Here is a 21,124-nt window from a genome sequence, read left to right as displayed (position 1 = left end):
GAAAGAAAAAAGATGCCTGATTGGGTAATGGTTGAATTTATAAATTAATTTTTTTCTTTGTGAACTTGTATATTTTTTCTTTTTCAGATGAAACGGAACCAGTTAGTGATCTCAATGAAGTAACAATAATCAGACCAGGTACCTCAACAGAAAACTTCTCTGTTGGGAGTAATCTACATCATTTCCAAAAGATTTGCAATGCTAAACATGTTAAGAAAATATGTATAGTACAATAACTAAGCCCTTATTACAACAAAAGTAGTTGGGTCTTAGCTATAAAGTAATTTTGGTCAAGGGCATAGTGCAGAAAGCATAGAAATAAACTTACCTTTTTTGGTGCACGAGATTAATGTTCACAAAATTAAAATTCCACAACATTTTTTTGGCAATAACATTTTCTTAAAAATACATTATACCGAACATTTGGCTTACTTGTCAAGTATTTTTTAAAGATAAATCACAATAAAAAGTGAGATTTTACTAAATTTAGATACAATTGACAAACACATTTTAAATTAGTATTTATTGCCATAAATGTAACCTGGTAGTCATTCTGCCAACTAAAAGGGATAAGCTATTTATCAATTGGTAGTAGGTGGATCTCATCTGGTTATTTAAGGTAGTTGCTTCAGTTTCTGGGTTTCCCGCTGTGCACGTTACCACACTATTTTAATCTTTTGTTGGGAATTATTTTCAGTTTCCTTAAAGCTAATGTTGCACTGTTACTATCCAATACTGGGATAAAAACTGATTCTGCTAACTTTGAAGCTTCCAAACTTCTAAGGAATAGTTATGGTAGCTACGCAAATGGCAATAGCTTCTGTGAAAATGACTCTTTAACTTGGTAACTATTCCAACAAGGAATTTGTAACACCTAATACTTAATCTAAAGCAACAATCAAAATCAAGTTATTGAAGTTTTGTAATTGGGAAATATCCCCTCAACACTCTGCAGCTTCCCTTTTTCAACCAAATTCTCTAATGCTAGAAGAACAGAATTGAACCTGCTTCTAAAATGAAAGCCCTTTTTTTTGCTCCACCCAGTGTTGGAAAAAAACCCGTTTTTTTTCATAAAAACCGGTTTATTTGGTTTAAACCATGTTTTTTGGGTTTAAATCAGGTTTTTATTAAAAATGTTTTATTTTACTCTTAATCTATTTTTTGCTTTTGTTTCACCGTGCATTCATATTACAAATCCATTAAAAATTAATAAGAGTATTATTACAAGTCTCACGTGACCAGAACAAAGTTTTAGTTTTAGTTTTAGTTTCGTTCCTTAGAAGTCTCACCAGAACGAAGTTTTAGTTAGTTTCATTTTTGATTTTGTATAAATGCAGGGTGACCAGGAAAATGCCTCAAAAATGTTATTGAACAAATTGCTAATTTTCAAGTGAATTAAAGGAAAATATAGAAAAAACCATAAGCAAAAATAAGGATTCTTATCGAGAAACAGATAAAATTAAGTAAAATATAGGATGAAGAAGGGTACACGACTAAATTATATACTACATGAGAAAACATAAGGGGTGAATAAGAAGGTATTGAAAATATGGGAAATGTGGTCACCTTGTACATTTTTTAGAAATGTAATCAATCATTTTGGTAAGAAAATGTACAAACATTTTGAAATAATTTTTAGTTAATTAAGAAAACCAAATTATTATAAAAACCATTGGTTTTTTTTAAATCACTTAGTTTAAACCAGTGTGGTTTAAACTAGCCAACCCTGTCTCCACCACCTAGTGTTGCAGCTTTGAGGCATTTTAAGAACTACATCGTAGATGGCTTAAACCAGTCAGAGTAATGCGCTAACTCCCAATGTATTGGAGCAACATCCAACTAAATTTAAACAATTTTGACCCTCACCCCTTTTATGTGTTTATACTCATTACACTGGCTCCATCATAAATCTGAGGAATCCGAAGGTTGATTATGGCCAAGTTGATGCTTTCATAGTTGAGCTTATGTAAATGTGTATGCTAAAAATCTTTCTACTACGCCAATTTGTTTTCTAGTATACCTAAGGCAAACGCTAACTGCTCTAGTCCCGCATTATCTTGAGTTTCATCGGCAATAACTGGATAAAATCCACCTCATTCATTAACCTCCTGTACCATCATTCCCATAACCAAATTTTCACTAATGTTAATTATAATAGAATAACGAACTCCAAAAACTAGTGTAATTAATAATAAACTGATAAAATTCAACGATTACCAGTACACTATAAAGGTTTTTATTAAAAACAATTTAAAACCACGTTACATGTTTCGGCTTATGGTGTATACGCCGCCGTTGTCAAACGCTTTAAGTCTAATAAGTGAAAATTCCAAGCGCGCTACACCATTTCGACTATGACACAAAAATAATTAAAAAAAAAACTAAAAATCTTAAAAACACAAGGGGGAGGGGGGATTTAACGCAACAGTCCATCAGTCAAAACAGCAAAAAATTCCAAGTCTTTAAAATATCCGCATTCAGTCCTAGATCTCTATTAACTAGTTTTTTTCCTATTTTCATAAAAGTTAAAAGATGCCAATAATATTCAAATAGAAGGGATTTTTAGACTTCATTAGTAATTTGGTATCGTCCCAGTTAATAGTGTGAGTCGGTTTATCAAACACACGTTCCGCTTGGGCGGATTTCGCCATTTAATTTTTATTTACACTGGATTGGTGTTCTTTTAGTCTGATCGCCAAATTTTTTTGTGTCATAGTCGAAATTATGTAGCACGCTTGAAATTTTCACTTATTAGACTTAAAGCGTTTGACAACGGCGGCGTATACACCATAAGCCGAAACATGTAACGTGGTTTTAAATTGTTTTTAATAAAAACCTCTATAATGTACTGGTAATCGTTGAATTTTGTCATTTTATTAAATGTTAATTAGTTATTTTGACAAGCTATGCATGTATTTAGCATTATTGGGCATATTATCGCACTGGGCTTTTAGTCAGGACAGTTTCTCTTCAATAAATCAAAAACAAGTACAAAATTGCAATTTTGGTTGTGTGAGACCTTGTTGGGCGTAGCTAATACATCTCTATTTCGAATAACATCTAGTCAATGATGGTCATCAACCTGAAAATCTATTGAGCCCGAGATTTTGATAATAAATAGTACCAATACTTAAAGTAAAGTGTTGTTCGAATTTCTTTTTTGCCACATTTGTCCTGTCCAAAATGAACTCGATAAAACCTGTATTCCTGCCGCCTAAAAAATGCTGGCAACAAAAACAGTAAACTTCATCTTTTGCTGCAGAGCATTTGGTATTTGGTGTACCAAGAAGATTTGATGCCTCGAAGTTAGAACTATTTCCTTAGCTGGACTGATATTTGGTAGAACTTCAACAATATTCTGAATGTTTATTATTGTACCACCAAAATATTTCAATGTAGGCATGTGTTTAATAGTGTGTTTTTATTTCCACCAGAAATGTGGCCTAACTGCAATTTAACCATCAGCAGCTTAATACTTCTCTTTGTATTTTCAGATAACAAGAGAAATATCATATCATGGCTTTTATGAGAATGCTTTAAAATTTCATATTGAAATTCCTTAGAGCCACCTTGGAACTACTCACTTGAAAAAGAGAAATTTCTTGCATTGAAAAAAATATTTCATTGTACATGTATTTTTACAATGTCCATTGTAAAAGCTCTTTTTATAACATATTAACTAAAAGTGTGCAAGTTCCATTACTTTCCAATGCTAAATATTTACTGAGTGCACCTATCGAGATGGACCACATTGAAGGCTAAGTTAGGATTGGCAATGCAATTTTTTTGTTTTGTTTTACAGTAACATTTCTGTATACCCTCCCGACCCCTACCCACTCAAGCTTTTTACTTTTATCTTGACATTCATTAAAAATAGGCTAGAGTGACACACTTTTGGTTATTATCACAGCCCTTTTCGATTTTCATAGGTAGCTAATTAGAGAAATTAGGACTTGACCTAGAACAAATATGGAACAAAATTAAACCATTGAAAACGTTTTCCCTATCTTCCAAAAATGTTTTTTTAGTAAAAATTAAATATTGGTTAGATTAAGAAAAGGACCATGAGTCATTTATTTTTTTATTTATTTAGTCATATCTTGAGTATTACCTACTAAACAGTATTTAAACTAACATAAAACCCATGACCTGCTATTTATTGACACCCATAGGTAAGCAATTGAATCAGTCAATGAGAAAACAATGGGTTTCTCTGACTAACTATGATTAACTATGTTTTAACGATATCTTATTGTAACGCTCAAGATTAAATACTCAGGTTATTATAAGTCAACTATACATACAGTAGGGATGCAACTTATAACCCGAACTGATAATGTCAAAATTTTATAACTGGAAACGGTAAATTTAAAATTTAAAAACTGTATCCGGAACTGAGAAACCAAAAATTTAAGAACGCGATCCAGAACCAAGATAATTAAGAAAAGTGGAACCATTGCATCCCTATAATTTACAATATCTTAAGCAACATAATAGCCTAAAGATGACATTTCTTATTATCATAAATCATAAATTTTTTAATGATTGTCTGTTAGGCAACGATCATAAACATAAGCATTTGAAAACATCTGGGATTTTTCCAGCCCTAGTTCCGGAGCTCACGCGGGAAATACAATTCAAACATCTCTGTGGGCCTTTAAGGTGACTAACAACTGAGGAATCATTTCACGTACTATTGAATTCGTAATAGTTCTTTTTAGTTAGTTCTTAATTCCACCATATTAATAATAATAATATTTAATTTTCAATTATAATTCTTTGCTGGCAACCACAGAGGCAAAGCCTATTCAAGGTTGTTAGCGAGAATATTCAAACACAAAGTACAATAATTAAATTATATCCTAAATAGAAAGAAACAATCATAATTAAGATAACAAATAACATTATCAAAGCCTACTGAGTTTGAAATGTGCACGAGAGTCTATGCATTGAGCACTAGCCAAGCGCCGTAAGAAACCAAAATTATGATCTACGACACCTGGTGGTGAAAAAGAGTAAATCCTCCCAAACCACCTTGCCCCTACTGCCTCTCAACAAAGCAGTGCTTTGAGGGATTTGGGAAAAAGTTTGATGTGTTTTCAGTATGGCCAGTCGTTAGCCTAATGTTAAAATATTTTTAGTTTCATTAACTTAGGGGAGCCTTGATAGTCTTAGACCAATGTGTTTTTACTCATATTGATAAGCCATAAAACAAACCTAACAGATTTTTTTAATAACTTAATTTTTGATTGAAAAATCGAAAAAAGAGAAACCTAAGTTGGCTATCAGACCTGTACAAAAGTAAAAAAACCTAAACACCCAAAACTTTGTTTAACTTTGACGAACTAAGCCCTTTTCAGTGTTTCACCTTGAAACCATTTGTAAATAATAATAATTTTAAAGAATTTTGGATGGAAATGACAATAGCTTAAATTCCATCTCTAAAGTCACTCTGATCGAGAGAAAGTTCAAGCACTTTAAAAATTGACACATTGGCCCATATACTGATTTGTGTCATCTGATTGGATTAGATTGACATACTTTATGAAATATTTAAAAACCCATAATACATGTGTTAGCATAATTCCCACAGTAATGGTTACCAAAAATGTTATTGCATTTAAACTAACTATAGTGCAGTTTTTAAACATGAATAAAAAGATAATCTAAATATAAGATTATAGCATATTTAAGACCATATTATTAAGTATTTCTATCACTATTCATAAAGGACTAAGTGTTTAATTGCCACTACTTTAATTTATTAACAACCACAGAAATAATGAAGATTATCATGTTTTAATCAAAATATTAAGTGACAGAAATACAAATTTATGACTAGAATTAATGCTTTTTTTAATAAAAATTAAACGTTTTTACATAAATTTCATTCGCAACTGGACCCTAAAAGGTGCTAAAAATTTATACAAGTTAGTAATAATTTAAATTTGTTTAAAAAGGTTATACCTGACAGTTGGTCTCTTTAAAAAAAGAACGAGCACTTTCATACACTTTCAACAGATCTTCTCGTTTCCACAATATTGTTGTTCCCGAAGCATTTTGACCTAAATAGTAATAGATATTTTGAAAGCTTTTCAAAACATACATGTAAGAACATGGGTGCTTTGTTGATAATATATATCTCAGTAAATAAAGACTTTTATATTATATTTCAATAGAATCTGTAGTTATAGGGTCAAATTTCTCAAACAATTGTCATTTTAAGTCTATAACAAAATGTGTTAAAATCGAGTTACAGAAACTGGTGAACAAATTTTTAAGCCCTTAATTACATGACAACATAATGTTTTTTTAATTGAGGAATTTTTGAATTAGGATCTATCAGAAATGCCTAAACCCAAATGATCAGAGATCTTTTGGTCTAACATTGAAGGCAGGGATATCATATTCCCTCCCCTCTCAATCTACAGCATGGTAATTTGAAAATGTCACCAGACTAATGGTTTCCCACTTGTACTTGCGGAATGTCATGCCTAAGACCAGAGGTTAAAAACTCTCACTAGATATGGAATTCCTTGATGTTTTTTTACCATCTTCTGCCGCTCTGGGAAAATGCTTGGCATGAAAAAGGGCTGAATGGTAATTTTAGTTTACATATCTTGTGAAATACTTAGCCATTTTTTTAAATAAAAGTTGAAAATTAACATAATGAAGTCTTTCAACTTACATTTGTTATTTACTGAGCAGTATGGTAGCTCTTTGGGCCACCAATCAGGTGTGGCAACTTCTTTGTAGAAATAACTGGCAGCCATCCCTATGTAAAATTTAGTAACATTAAACTGGTTATAATACATTAATACTTATGATAGTATGATGATATTAAGCCTTAATTAATAAATACTTAAAAGCCCATACTCAATATTAGGAGCAAAATAAACATTAGGCAGTTTTAATCTTATTAACTAAAGTATTGAATATTTTATGTTAAATCTACTTTTGATCCAAAATTGAGTTAAGTAAAATTGTATTTTCCATAAGTAGGCTTTTCGAAATCCCTTTTCCATTGGTCAAAAGTAATAGAGCAATACTATACATTCGACATTTTAAATCATGCGCTGGATAGATTACTGACTGAGTAGCGGAGCCGTGGGTATTGCTATTATTGAGAGGGAAGGAGGGTCAGTATTTACACCCAACCGATGTACTTCAACCTAAGGTCAAATGTGCAGCCCCAATCTTAACACTTAAAAACTCTAATTTCCACCTTGAAACGAATAATTCTAGTTGGTGCATACCAAGATCACAGCTGAATAGAATAACATTGGTCTGATGATCATGGTGTACAGCCAGTTAACCCCTTCGGAGTTAAGACCACAGGATTTACTAACTGTACCCCTAATTTTTCCAAATAACATCTTTGCCTTCTTGACAATGTAGTCAAGGCGAGGTTTCCACATTAATTGGCTATTAACCACTAAGCGAGTCGTGGTTAAAATTACCAAAAGGGACCGAAAGCTTTTAATTTTCGTATGGCGGTTGCAAGTTAAGCTCTTACAATGTTAACAGACCACATATTTCATTAATTTATCCAGTTGTTAAAACGTTCTTTAAATTTTTGTAAGTATGATTATATTAAATTTTTTTTTAAACACCTTGTTCTACAATTATTGCAAATTTGAAGTATTGAGTATGGAAAAGTTAAAAGCCCTAAAGACTTCAATACTTATATCCATTTTTTAGCCCTACCTACTAATATTAAAAATTTGAATGATCAAATTTAATCATATAGTTATGAATAACAATTTCACAAGGTAGTTTCATATATCATTACAGCTATGTTTCATTATAAAGTCATTATGAATTCCTTATTCTACTTTAGCTCGTAGATTTCTATCTCGCATTTTTCCAGAAATGCATTAAAGTTATACTCATATAAATTACAATGTAAATGCCAGTACTTTTCAATTTAAGAGTTAAAGCTTGAGTTTCGATAACTACGCTTAGTTAAGAAAACAATTTATACGAGGGGGTAGTCACTCGTAAAATGTTTATACACCTGATTACTGATTTTTGAAAGATGTTCTGTGATTTCCATTGATTTCTCACAATTTTTCTGGGCTTGTCGGTGATTTTTCGTAATTACCTACGATTTGTACACCTGATTATTTAAGTGACTACCCCTCGAATTATCAAAACTAAGTAAATTTTTCAAGTACTTTACACGAACTTGAATTTATTGTAAATGTATGAATGAATCCAAGTATCCATTTAAATTTGAGTTTAGATGACTTCACCCAAAATACATTTAAGAGTTCTTGTGGATTTTAATATTTTGCAAGAAATAAGTTACTTTTAATGTAACTACATCAACAAATAAGCACTGATATAGTAGACGACTAATTATGTCAAACTCATTACCTAGGGTTATAAAAAAAGTGGTGAAGGCAATTTTAATTAAAAATAACTTCACCTTAAGCCTTAAACAATTTTAATTGAGGAATCTTATTATCTATAGACTAAATACTCCTGGACAGAAGCCATATAAATAGTTTGTGATGTTAAATATTACCCAGAAGCTCACGCATGAGCTTAACCTATTTGAATAATTCCTAGCACTACGAATCCCCATTTTTAAAACATTTTGCCACCTCACAGTAAATTCAATCAATTAAAAATATTGATAAAAATCTGGCACCTGCGCTTAAGGCTCTTTATGTATTAAAATTTGGGTCGTACTGGGGGAGAGCTATTTACCCAAAATTTTCATGACCAGCTCAAGCTGAGGTGGGTGCTAGTGAAAGCTTAATTGCAAATTGAAACTCAGCGGGGATGCTGGATGAGGCTTTTGGTGTTGAAACTTGAGGAGTGGGATACTTTAGGACTTCCAAACTCAAGATCAGTGTAAACTTCATTTTGGCCTTGAATTACCAACTCCACATAACTTTGGTACAGAATTGATCATAACAGAACTCCAAATAAAGGTGGAAATGTCAAAACCAAAAAATTTGGTAACTTAATGTATGGCTTCACAACTAAAGTAATGATTTCTTTGATTTGACCAACTGATAAGGAATTTCCCTCTGGCAAATTACACAATTTCACTACTTTCTCTTCATCTAAATAAAATTTTGGCTCATTATCATTTTTGAAGATAAAGAGGCGTAGCCAGGGGGGGGGGGGGGACTACTCTGAGCACTGGTGGCGCCCAAAGAATTAAAATGGATTTGTTGGATGGGGGCAGCCGGGAGGGTGGAAATTTAGGTGTTTTGCACTCGGTAAATATCCTCGCTACACCACTGAAACCAATCATGCATGCAGAATAAGTTTAGATGGATTTAAACCTGTATATAAATTTGATTTAACTGCCTCTGTAGGTGGGAAGGATACTCCATCCATAAATTCCTCCTTAACTTTGAGCTTGGTGTTGTCACCAATATCTGTTCCTTTACCTATAAAAATTAAAGAGTAATTAGAGAAAAAGTACTAATTACAGTTAAATCATTTCCTTGGCTAAAAAAATTTAAAGGATAAGATGGCAGTTTTAGCGGTCATGAACACCCACAAAAAAAATTGGAAATGGAATTTGAGGAGGGTTCAAGAGGGGGCGAAAACACATTGGACTTCACACTAAGGTCACCTTGATTATGTTAAATTTTCTATAATTCCTAACATTTTTGGTTAATGATAAATGTATGTAGTCAAATGGGGCTCACTATATGAGGCTTATTAGCGACTTTTGATTGAAACATCCAGTTTTTGATGTTTTGAAGCACATAGCTCTGAGTAGAAATTGTCAAATGAAAAGTTCCATACAAAATAGGGCTGACACTTTGCAAAACATATAAATCTTAATTATAATATAATTATAGATATAATTTTTAAATACATAATGCTGTTTTCAAATGATTTTAGGATAAAATGGGCTTTATAAAGAAATATACCCACAAATATTTTAGGAGTATTTTATTTTTGGTCATTAATTATAATTATAATATACAGTTTAACTCATTGATATTTCTAGCTATATTTAACAGAATTACACCAAATTGGTTACTTACAGAAGAATTTAACTTCACCTTTCTCTGGGTAAATTAGGATCATTGGCAATCCATTTCTGTCATGAATTTTTCTCATCTGTTAAAATAATTTAACCAAAATGAAAAATCCATTAACGCAACCTAACAATTTCTCATTATGTTACACAATATGGTAGGAAAAATAGGACAAAATCTGTGAATAGTAAACTCGGCATTATTTTTTAAATCTTATTAGAATATTAAACATCCCAATTTAAAGAATTTTATAAGAAATAAAATATTAAATACACACAAACCCTAACCTTCACACTTATTAACAATATTCATAAAACATTCAAAAGGGTCTATAAATTAAAATTTAGAACAGTTAAATATTCACCCAACTGCTTTTATTGATAACATAAGGTAGGGAAATGATCACAAAAACTCGGCAAATTTAAAATATAAAGTTCATCAGTTCCAAAATATTTATAACGTTGTAACTAAGGTCAAATTAAGTGCAAAATACTGTATAATGTGTTTTAAATTTAACTTTTTTTTAGTTGCAATTTTTCTTTCTGTAATAAAAATGCTCAGTTAGGCGTTGCGATTTGAACGTGAGCCATTCTGCTGCAAAAGAGATTCCATGTTAGTTATGTCATTTGAGATGTCACTACTGCATTGAAAGAACGACACTGCATTTACCAAGATTACTTTATGGTGCAACTATGTTGTTGGCACTTTTTAACAAGGCAGGTGTAAAGGCTTTCATACTTTCCCTAAAGCGATTCATTATAGACTTCTGGTTTAGCTACATTTAAATTTTCACCTTATCGCAAAAGTGACATAATTATACTTAAAGTGTGACAATCCCTGTACTCTCGTAAGCTAAAGGTTTAATAATTGCTCGACTTGAGATTGAACACATAAAAGACTATTTATTGTCACCCTTCCTGGCTCTTTTTTTCAGTCTATGGTATTATATCGTAGGTAGATGGCGATAACGTCTCCACAGAATGACAAAATATCATAAAATACACTAGCTACTTAGTTCCTCCGTTCCTTACTACGAGGGGTAATTCTTTGTTTTAACTTCTTCCCTCCCTAAGGTATACTTTATCTTCTCCCCTCCCAACTTGTACTTCGCTCGTAACTTTCATTAAGAAATAGGTCCGACTGACACACTTTTGGTAATTATGTCACTTTTGAATAAAATATAATCTTACAGCCAGAACCAGAAATAAGTGCTTAGATGAAAGCTCAGGTTCATTTCTAAATCATATTTTTAATCAGAAGACTGGTTCACTTACTGATTCTTTAATTGAAAGCAGTCTTCTTTTCACATATTTCTTTGTTACTTTACACGTACTTTGCATTATGAGAGAAGCCTGAAATAAATAATTTGTATTACTAGGACATTGCATTTATAACAGCATCAACCTTTTATGCTGATAATTTTTTTAAATGAAAGCCCAGTTTTATTAGTCAAATTTAGCAAAACAATGAAACTTAACTATAGCACGTAAAAGTAAAGAGTGGAATTATAGACATGTGCGGTGGAACTCCAATATTTGAGAGCCCTCATGCAACTACTAAGCAAACTATGTGTAAAAAGTGCGACAAGCAGAGATGAAAACATGACATTCCCACTAACCAAGTGCTCCATTTGGTATACTGGCACTGAAAGAATTTTTCAATTTATAAGGAATCGAAGGAGCTGGACACAAGGGAGTGATTGGACACGCTGAGGTGAGTGACTGAGGTGAAATCAAAATGCAGCCTGGGAATTTACTTTACAAAGGACAAACCTATGATCAGGATATCCTACAAAGGACATAAGAGTAATGGCCATTCATGTGAGGCCAAGATGAGATTACTCTTGACCCGCCACAGGCAGGCAATCTGAGCTGTTTTGCAGGTCCCCTTCATTGTCGTCTCTATGGCCCAGCTAAGGAAGACATACAACACGTACATCGTTTATTTGATTCGTTTTGGTCAATTATGATTTTAAAAGTCGATCTGCTTTGTATTAATTACAATGAATTATTATAACCCATCGACTATTTGACTATTGATTTATATTATTTGTAGTGTTGCTAGGTTTACGCAATTTAATTTTAGGAATGCCCTGGACCACAATTATTTAACTAACAATACTCTAACGTTAAGCTACTAATAACAACCCATTGGTCCATTGAGTAATTTTAAGTGATCTGAATTATGGAAAATAGTATTTTTTCTAGTTGGGGTGGTACTGAGGTGATCAACGGAATGTCAGTTCAATTCTTCTATTCTATTTTTCTGAAAATAAAGTGTTTGTGTTACAATAGTTGCAATAAAGTATTCGGTTTCAATGTAAAACATAAATTGGATGGCAATTTATGTCAATTACAAGTTCAATTTTTTCTTGACAGTGTTCGAAGGTGGAAAAAACCAGGTGGGAAATAGTGGATTTTCCAAGCTTGGACAATAATGAACTTACTGGCCAATTTTGAAAAAACTCAAAAATCATAACTATACCAGAGCCTAATTGCATTTTAGGCTAATTTAGGGAGACATACATGCAGATAGGGCTTATAATCAATGGCCATTTCACTTTGCACATATGGTATATATGCGCAGGAGGGAGTTGGTTGCGAGACTGCCATTCAGATTAAGACTTATTGTAATTCCAACTTGTAATATTTTTGTTGTTCTTGCTAAATGAAGCATAGCATGACTGCTCTAGAGATTAGACATTTCAAATAAACTAGTGTTTAGCTTTTTTCATACACTATATTATATTAGCCATTAATATCCACATGTTTCCACTATTTACCACTGATCTGGTCTTTTATAGAAAAATGTGGTCTTTTAGTAACACTGTTTCATGGTTGTATTAGTTCTTAAAACGTTGATTTAGGTTAAATTTCATAATAATTATGCTATAGTTTCAAGTGGTTTGCATTGTTTTTGAATAGGTGCAATTTCACAAGGTACTATAGTTTCAATTTCCTACCATGATTAGCTAGAATAATAATAATATAGCTTTAAAATAACTAATTCCTTTCTAGCTTGTGTGGTTATGAATCATGCTTTCCTTTGCTAAATATATTTTGCACATTTATTATGTACCACTTGTAATTTTTTCACATCAATATAGAAAATATATAATAGTTGTTTAAAAGCCTATTTGAAAACTCATCTAGAATTGCCATTTCCTTCTATTAATTTGGTTCATTGCATACCAAGATAGGTTCTCGTCCAAATATATACCAAGATACTTATATGAATCTACCTACTAAATGACTGTTTGACCCAAATGTTTTAGGGCAAAACATTCCAATGACATGTTTTTTGACCAATTATAAATTTTAGGTTATATAGTACATGTATGTGTCAGTATTGAAGCCAAAAATTGACATGTGTGTTATCAACACCATTAAGTAGAAAGATAAAGTATATGACAATCCACTAGACATTTTAAACAGTTTAAATGAATACTTTGTAAAAGTTGCTGAAGACTCAACAACTACGTGTATTTTTAACGTCTATGAAACGATTTTATCTAATCTCGATAAGGGAAATTACGTCATTATAACATTTATTGATCTTTCCAAGGCTTATGATACTGTACAACATAATATATTAATACAGTCTTTGAACGACATGGGGATAGAAGGTAAAGTTTTAAACTGGATGACCTCATACTTAGAAAAAAGATAGCAATGTGTCACACATAATGGGCACTTATCTACACTTGAATACGTTAAACACGGAATACCACAAGGCAGTGTCCTGGGGCTCACTCTCTACAATGTGTATACAGCAGATCTCCATCAAGCACTTCATCACTCAAACGGGAAAAATAAATTAATTGCAACATCTGAAGAAGACTTATATAGCTTAGCAGACAAACAAAAAACCAAAGGTTTTTGTCTAAGCAAGAATAAAACCAAATTTATTTATTTTAAACAAATGGACTCTTTTGTAAATAAGATTTATCTTAAAAGATGTTCCAAATAAAGCCTTTTTATTATTATTATTATTTAACATAAATAGTTCTCACTGAAATATGAAATATTGAATAATTAAGGTCCTAGATAGTAATAATATAATAATAATAATAATAATAATAAAAAGCTTTTATTTGGAAACACCAACTCAGCTAGAGCTGATTTACAGTAGGGTCTGGTTAAATTAAAATTAGAATTATAATTAAAATTAGGCTGACTATTAAAAAAAGACGTAATGACAGAAAATTTAAAACTGGAAAAAATACAAGATTTTTAGAACATAGAATATACAAATTATTGAGGTTTTGCATTATGTTTATCAGGTTTTCTAAAACACTATTCTTAAAGGTTTGGGGGTTATCACGTTGTTTAAGTTCAAGGGGCAAGTTATTTCATTTTGACATACCTGCATTCACACTTTTCTTAATTGTGTTATTCTATCTCCGGAAATTTAGTCCGGTAGACCTTGTTTCATAGACTGCGGGTCTGCATCATATTCACAGCACAATTCTTTGTTTATATCTGGATTCCTGTTATATTTGATTTTATACATTAACATGAGAAGATTGATTAGGTAGTGCTCTTGAAGGGTTTTCATTTCCTCCTTAGTACGAGCTTCTGTAGCAGACGATATCTTTTTAGCCTGAGTTATCATACTAGCTGTAGAGTTTTGTAGAATTTACAATTTTTTTAGTTAAGACAGTCATTAGTAAGTACACCATTTGTGAACGCTCATTGAAATATGAATCAAACCAATTGGTGGCTCCAACACTGATACCAGAGTTTTTAACAATCCGAATTACCGATATAGGATCAACAAATCAAAGGTTTTTCGAGAGATCTAAGAATGCAACTCCAATAATTCAAACACCGTAAGTTAATAACACTATCAATTAAAGAATGTCCTGGTCTGAAAGCCTGACTGATTTGGTGACAAATTACTTTTGAAACAAATTACATCCCCTGAAACAAATTACATCCCCTAAAAAATACTGATGACATGCAGAAGATAGGGACTCGCTGGCAGGCAGTATCACAGAAGTCAAGGTGGTAACTATGTGGCTAATTACTTAACTCTCAATGCAGTTGTTAGTAATTAAGACTAGAGTTCAATATAACAAATTTCTAAAAAAACTTGTAACGTTTTGTGAATAGTATACTTTATTACAAAAACCACTTATTGTCCAACAATACACATTTTGACTCAATTTCATGAGTTTTCTAGGCACAATGATTTTTTATTGCTATAGCGATGCACAATTTTTAGAAATACCTATATATATATATATATATATATATATATATATATATATATATATATATAAAACTATCAGCTAAATTAAATTAATTTGTCAGTACAAAAATAAAAAGACAAAAACAAACTAATATCAGCACTAAATCGCAACTTAATTTAGGCCACTTCCTAATAAAAACTTTCTGTAGTTCTTGTATAGAACTTATCACCATTATTCTTGTAATATGTAATTATGTATAGAACAATTTAATAAGACCACAATTTCTAATACATTAAATCAGGGTAATCAAGATTAAAAAATCTAATCACAATTTAAACGAGATTTAATCATTCTAATCATGATAATAATAATAATAATAATAATAATAATAATATGGTTTTTATTAAGGGATATCCCCTTCAGCAAAGCCGATTTTCAAGGGGTCCCGGTTAAAATATACAAAGTCTGTAAATAAGAAGACAGATAATTAAAAACAATAAATTAGTAAAGTCCTACATTGTATGCGGATTAAAAATTAAATTAATTAGTTAACACCGTTTTCGCGGATGGCATTCTTGAATTTCACTAGTATTAGTAATAGTGCGTATAGAAAAGGGAAGATTGTTCCACAGTTTTAAGCCTCTGCATTTGATCGATAGAGTACGTAGGTTAGTCTCTAGACTTTCAACATGGAAGGTGTTCTGACATCCTCTTGTGTAGTGGGTATGAAGTGAAGCAGGTATTCGAAAAAGTTCGGTAGTATAATCAGGAGTTCGAGCAATTGTAACAAGGTGCATAAAGATTGCCATGTGGTTGTCTCGTCGCAGTTTGAGAGGGAGAACCGAAATACTGTTACGAGCAGTGGTAGCAGAGGAACGCCTTGGTTGACTAAGAATGGACTTACAGATAGCATTTTGTTGAGTTTGAAGTTTGTCAAGTTTTATAGCAGTTGCCGCACCGTAGAGAATATCCCTGTAGTCGAGTAGGGGCTGTATAATTGAGTTGTAAAGCATCGTGAGTGTAAGAGTATCAAGATTTGGTCGAAGAGATCTGATGATCCAGGATCGGGTTATTAACTAATCTTTTTAATCAGGATTTAATCATTTAAACGAGATTTAATCATTCTAATAATGATCTAATCTTTTTAATCAGGATTTAATCATTTAAACAAGATTTAATCATTCTAATCATGATCTAATCTTTTAAATTAGATTTAATCATTTTAATTAGATTTAATGAATATAATCGGTCGAATCGAGAATTTATCATTAAAATCAAAACTAAAGTACAATTTAATCATACTAATCACTATATAATTTTTTTAATCAGGATTGAATCATTTTAATCATTATAATCATGATTAAATGTGATTTAATCAATTTAATCGTGATTAAATGTGATTTAATCAACTTAATTGTGATAAATTGAATATAATCAAAATAATCACGATTAAAACGGATTTATTCTCTTGAGGGGTGCGTCGTTAATCAAGGAAGTGACCTGCCCCTCGATCTGACACACCACTTATCACAGGCACTCTCACTTAAACCAAGATGCATTAAAGCTCCGAGAAGTTAAATCGTGCCATGTGGTTCAGGTATATTTCTTTACATTTTTCCAAGAAAATAAGATTATCCCTTCCTATCAGCACTGATCTATACTCTTGAACCGTTGTATTTCAAATCAATTTCTTAAAAGGTCAATAGGTTAGTTGCCATTGCTAAGAAATATCCACCGCCCAAGCAAAATGAAAGTCGCTAACTCAGAAAATATTCTTACCAGAAAATGGATTTTAGAAACACAGAATCGTTCTCTTGGAGAAATTTTAATTTAATTTTTATTTAACTTAAATGGTCCTGTTACATCTAAATTCAAGTATATTTAGTTGGTTAAAAAGAGCAAACAAAGTAATTTAAGACACCAAGTTAATCCGCTTTAGCAAGAAAATCTCAACCACAAGCAATGGGTGTTTCTCCAGGGCTGGAGTTTCTGCTTAGAATAATAATTAACCAAAGCTAAAATTCATGTCACTCATGTGTTTCAGTTTCCAAAAACCAATCTAAATGGAAAAATGGCTTGATATTTTCAAAAATGTTTATGGCGCAACATCGTATAGGGCAGGCAGGTACAACATATGACCCCAGCTTAATTACCCCAGTAATTAGCTTTTCAGATTATAAGGTATATTTTAAAACATTCTAAATATTGTACATCTCAATGGTTGGCCGTATCAGAATTTTATAATATATATCTCAGAGATATATTGTAAACCTGTGGTCGTATTAAAATTAGAAAATTAACTGATTTATCACTTTATAACTTAACACAAAATTTTCTAGGACTAGGCCTAAATAATTAAACCAAGTTCCTACTATAATTCATCCAGGATATTACTTTTGCTTTGACCATAGAGGGGAAAACCAAAGAAAGAACTATAAATCAAAATTTATATCGCAAAGAGAATAAACCATTAATTGTTATATCAAAAAGAAAATAAACCATTAATTGTTATATCCCAAAGAGAATAAACCATTAATTGTATAATTACTTATTGAATTATCCTAATCTGAAGAATTTGCACACGAAGTTGAACTAATCGAATTTGTTAGCTTTCCCGCGCTTTTTTCAATATTTATTCTTGTTCACACTTTCCGCTTCAAGCCTTAGAGACCTACAATTTCAAAAGAGCTTGGTGAAGCTTCCCAGTGCGAACTAACTTTTAAATTGGAAAACTGTCTAAAACATCAAAAACTTTAGTATTTAAGAATCTTTTCAAAGGAAAACAAATTGTATCCGGGGGAAAAAAATGTACTAAGCAGATTAAAATAATAAAATTGTACTTTTATTGTTTAACAATTGTTTAAACGCCAAAATTATAGATTTATCTATTTTGTCAAATCCATCTGCTACTATAGCCAAAGCCATAAGACGGGCGTACTTCTCATACTTCTGATTCCAGATTACAAGTGTTCGTAGTATAACTAAACTTTCATCAAAGTAAGTGGTTTTGTGTTTCTGGGAAAAAATAAGAGATGGCGCTGAAACACTTCTCTTGCTGGTGTTATCAGAAAAATATTTTTATTTAATGAACTCATTGTACTGTTAAAGTTAAGAGCAGCGGGCGCGCATTTTAAAAACTTACTCGCGCTGAAATATTAGCTTGCAGAATAAAATGATACTTTAGCTCGTTACATTTGAATTTTACTATTTTTAAAGAAAGTCGCTTACCAAGAACGCAGCGACTTTTCGCGTCAGTTGGGCTAACTACTCAAAAATACAGTTTTAATTTAATATAAAATTAGTTCCTTGGGCTAGCGGTGTCATTTTCAATCGTTAACTAGATTTATGTCAAACCTATGGAGAGCAGTTTTAATTTTAAAAATCGGTCCACTAGTTTTTAGATTTTTTCAAGGCCGCCAGTTTCCAAGTACTATAGTTTGTAAAATATTTAAAATTTAATATTAAAAAGAAATTCGAATATAAATCTTCAATCATTGACTAGTTAAGGTTTCTAACAAAATTGTGCAAACAACTGAGGTTTAATATCTTAATTATTGTAGGGAGTGTCGTAAGAACGTCTCATTTCTAGAGTTATTGCTGACTTCCCCCTTAATAAGGATTAAATGCATATTCATTAATAACAACTGTCATTAGGTAATAAATAGTTTTTATTTCACTTTTCATTTCCAATAGGAAAATAAACCAATATTCATAGAATTGGTTTCTAAGATTTTCCATGATGGGGCATTTCTTATATGCACCTGCTCCTGCCAAGATAAAGTCAACCTTGTGAGAAGCACTTCGACAGTAATAGATAGCAATTTCAAAGGTAACTTGGAAAAGTCAGTAAATTTGAAAATGGGCCCAAAATGTCAGGGAAAAGTAATAATATTTGGAAATAGGCCATTGAAATCATTTTTCGAAAGATGAAAATGTGCTTTCTGAGTTCTTCAGCATCCTATTATGAACAAACATTAGGCCAAAATGTCTAGTAAAATTAATGTTTTTGTACAAAGCCCGATGTACGGTATTTTATTTTTTTACTTTCATAATAGCATAATTAACATGATAAACATAAGTATGGCACAACGATTTCAGTTAATGATAGTCTGTCATAGTCCAAACAGGAAACATTTTCCTTCCTACTCTTTCCGTTGGCAAAATAATTGGTTAGTTTGATGTGAGAAATACAAGAGTATACGTGCTTAGGTTTGAAATTCGAGAATAACTAGCTTCTGAAATTTAGTCGGTGTTTATATTAGTTTTTTTTTAATCTCAAGCATTATTTATACTTTTGAAAGTATTTCTATTTTAAACAGACTTTGGGTGGTCCAAGTACTCGGGAGTAGTTTACGGAGAGTTGTTATTAACTATTTAAGTTGCCAGTTTGTCGGTACATAATTATTTAAGTTGTCAAAGGTGAAACAGACTATCATAAAAATATTTTTGCATTGGATGAATAGGAAGTGGCATACTTATGTCTATCATGTTATTTATGATAATAGCATATTTAACTACACCTTAGTGAATGCTTTTTTTTGGGAATTCATCAAAATATCTTTTCCAACTAGAGTTCCTTGATATGGTTTCATATTGCATTCATATTAAAGCTGCTAAACCTCTGATCTTACAATACCTTGATGAAAGATATATCAAGAATTTCTTTCAAACTACAGTGCCTGGTAAGTTCAATTCTCTGCGTATTTTTGTTTCTGCAAGTAATTTTGACACAAATGTTCAGTATTGTCTAATCTTTCCAAAAAATATATAATTGGAAGTGCGTTGGTGTGTTGGTATTCACACAAAAATACATTAAAGCAAATAATTTTAATTAAATTTCTAAATTATTTACTCTAGAGTAAATTACTTTTTTCTCTAATAACAATATGCCAATATTAAACCCTGAATATGATGAGTAACTTCCAAATATTTTTATTGGAGGAGATTGTTTATGAGGTGGACCAGATTGAGACTGCACACTCTTATTTTAAAGTTCTGAAAATAAAAGTCATCAATACTTTAATATAATAAATTTCTTAAAATTCAGGGACAAATTATTTAGTCACTCAAATAATTTTGGGACACTGCTTTTAAATAAAGTTAACAGTTAATGCCATCCTGTAATGGTCTCAAATACTCCTGTGATATTTAACCTTTTGTAGTCTTACCTTGTACTTTCACCTCAAAAGTTATGTTACCAAAAAAGTCGGGGATATTGGCCAAAAATGTTAGATAACCTAAAAAATTAGGGGATTTTAGATCGGTACATAACCCAAAGTCCTGCATCAGTTATAATGTTTCGCATTTTACATCACATTTTCATTCTATGTGGTCTTTGGAAAAACTGCCCAGACATTTTTATCACCAAACTAGCACAAAATCTGGCAACCAAAATCTTGCATTTATGTATTTAAATACGTTTTTTTAAATATTTTAAAATTATCTTTATTAAATATAATTATCAACTTTTTGCCAAATTGACTGCTAAATTCAGTTTTATTGCAAGTCCAGAATTTTCCACTTTTGGCCACGTAGAAATTTCTACTTTGGAAAATTTTAAGATAGGATAAAGCTTATATCTGTTGGTTCCATGGCTATTCATTTTGAAGATAAAAGTGGCTTGGTACGGGGGGAAGGAAAATGTTTGAGGTATAAAATGGCATAAGGTTAAACATTAACCATGAATAAGGCTAAAAGAAATGCTAAATTTTTGAAATAACAGCTCCTTATGTTTAAACTACTTAAATTTTGGTAAAAATAAAAACCAATGTAAAGGTAGATGATTATGACGATGATAATCAGTGAAAGGGCCCCACTGGCGTTGGAAAAAAGTTGGGTGAAATCCGTACCAAATGATAGTAGAATGCCCAGTAATATTATGAGATTTTTCCAGTTCTATTTCCGGAGTTTGTTAGGA

Source organism: Leiobunum rupestre, chromosome 5 (assembly GCF_980474605.1).
Source record: "Leiobunum rupestre chromosome 5, qqLeiRupe1.1.hap1, whole genome shotgun sequence".
Taxonomy (NCBI): Eukaryota; Metazoa; Arthropoda; class Arachnida; order Opiliones; family Sclerosomatidae; genus Leiobunum; species Leiobunum rupestre.
The sequence above is the reverse complement of the archived record's forward strand: the minus strand, read 5'-3'. Positions refer to the sequence as shown.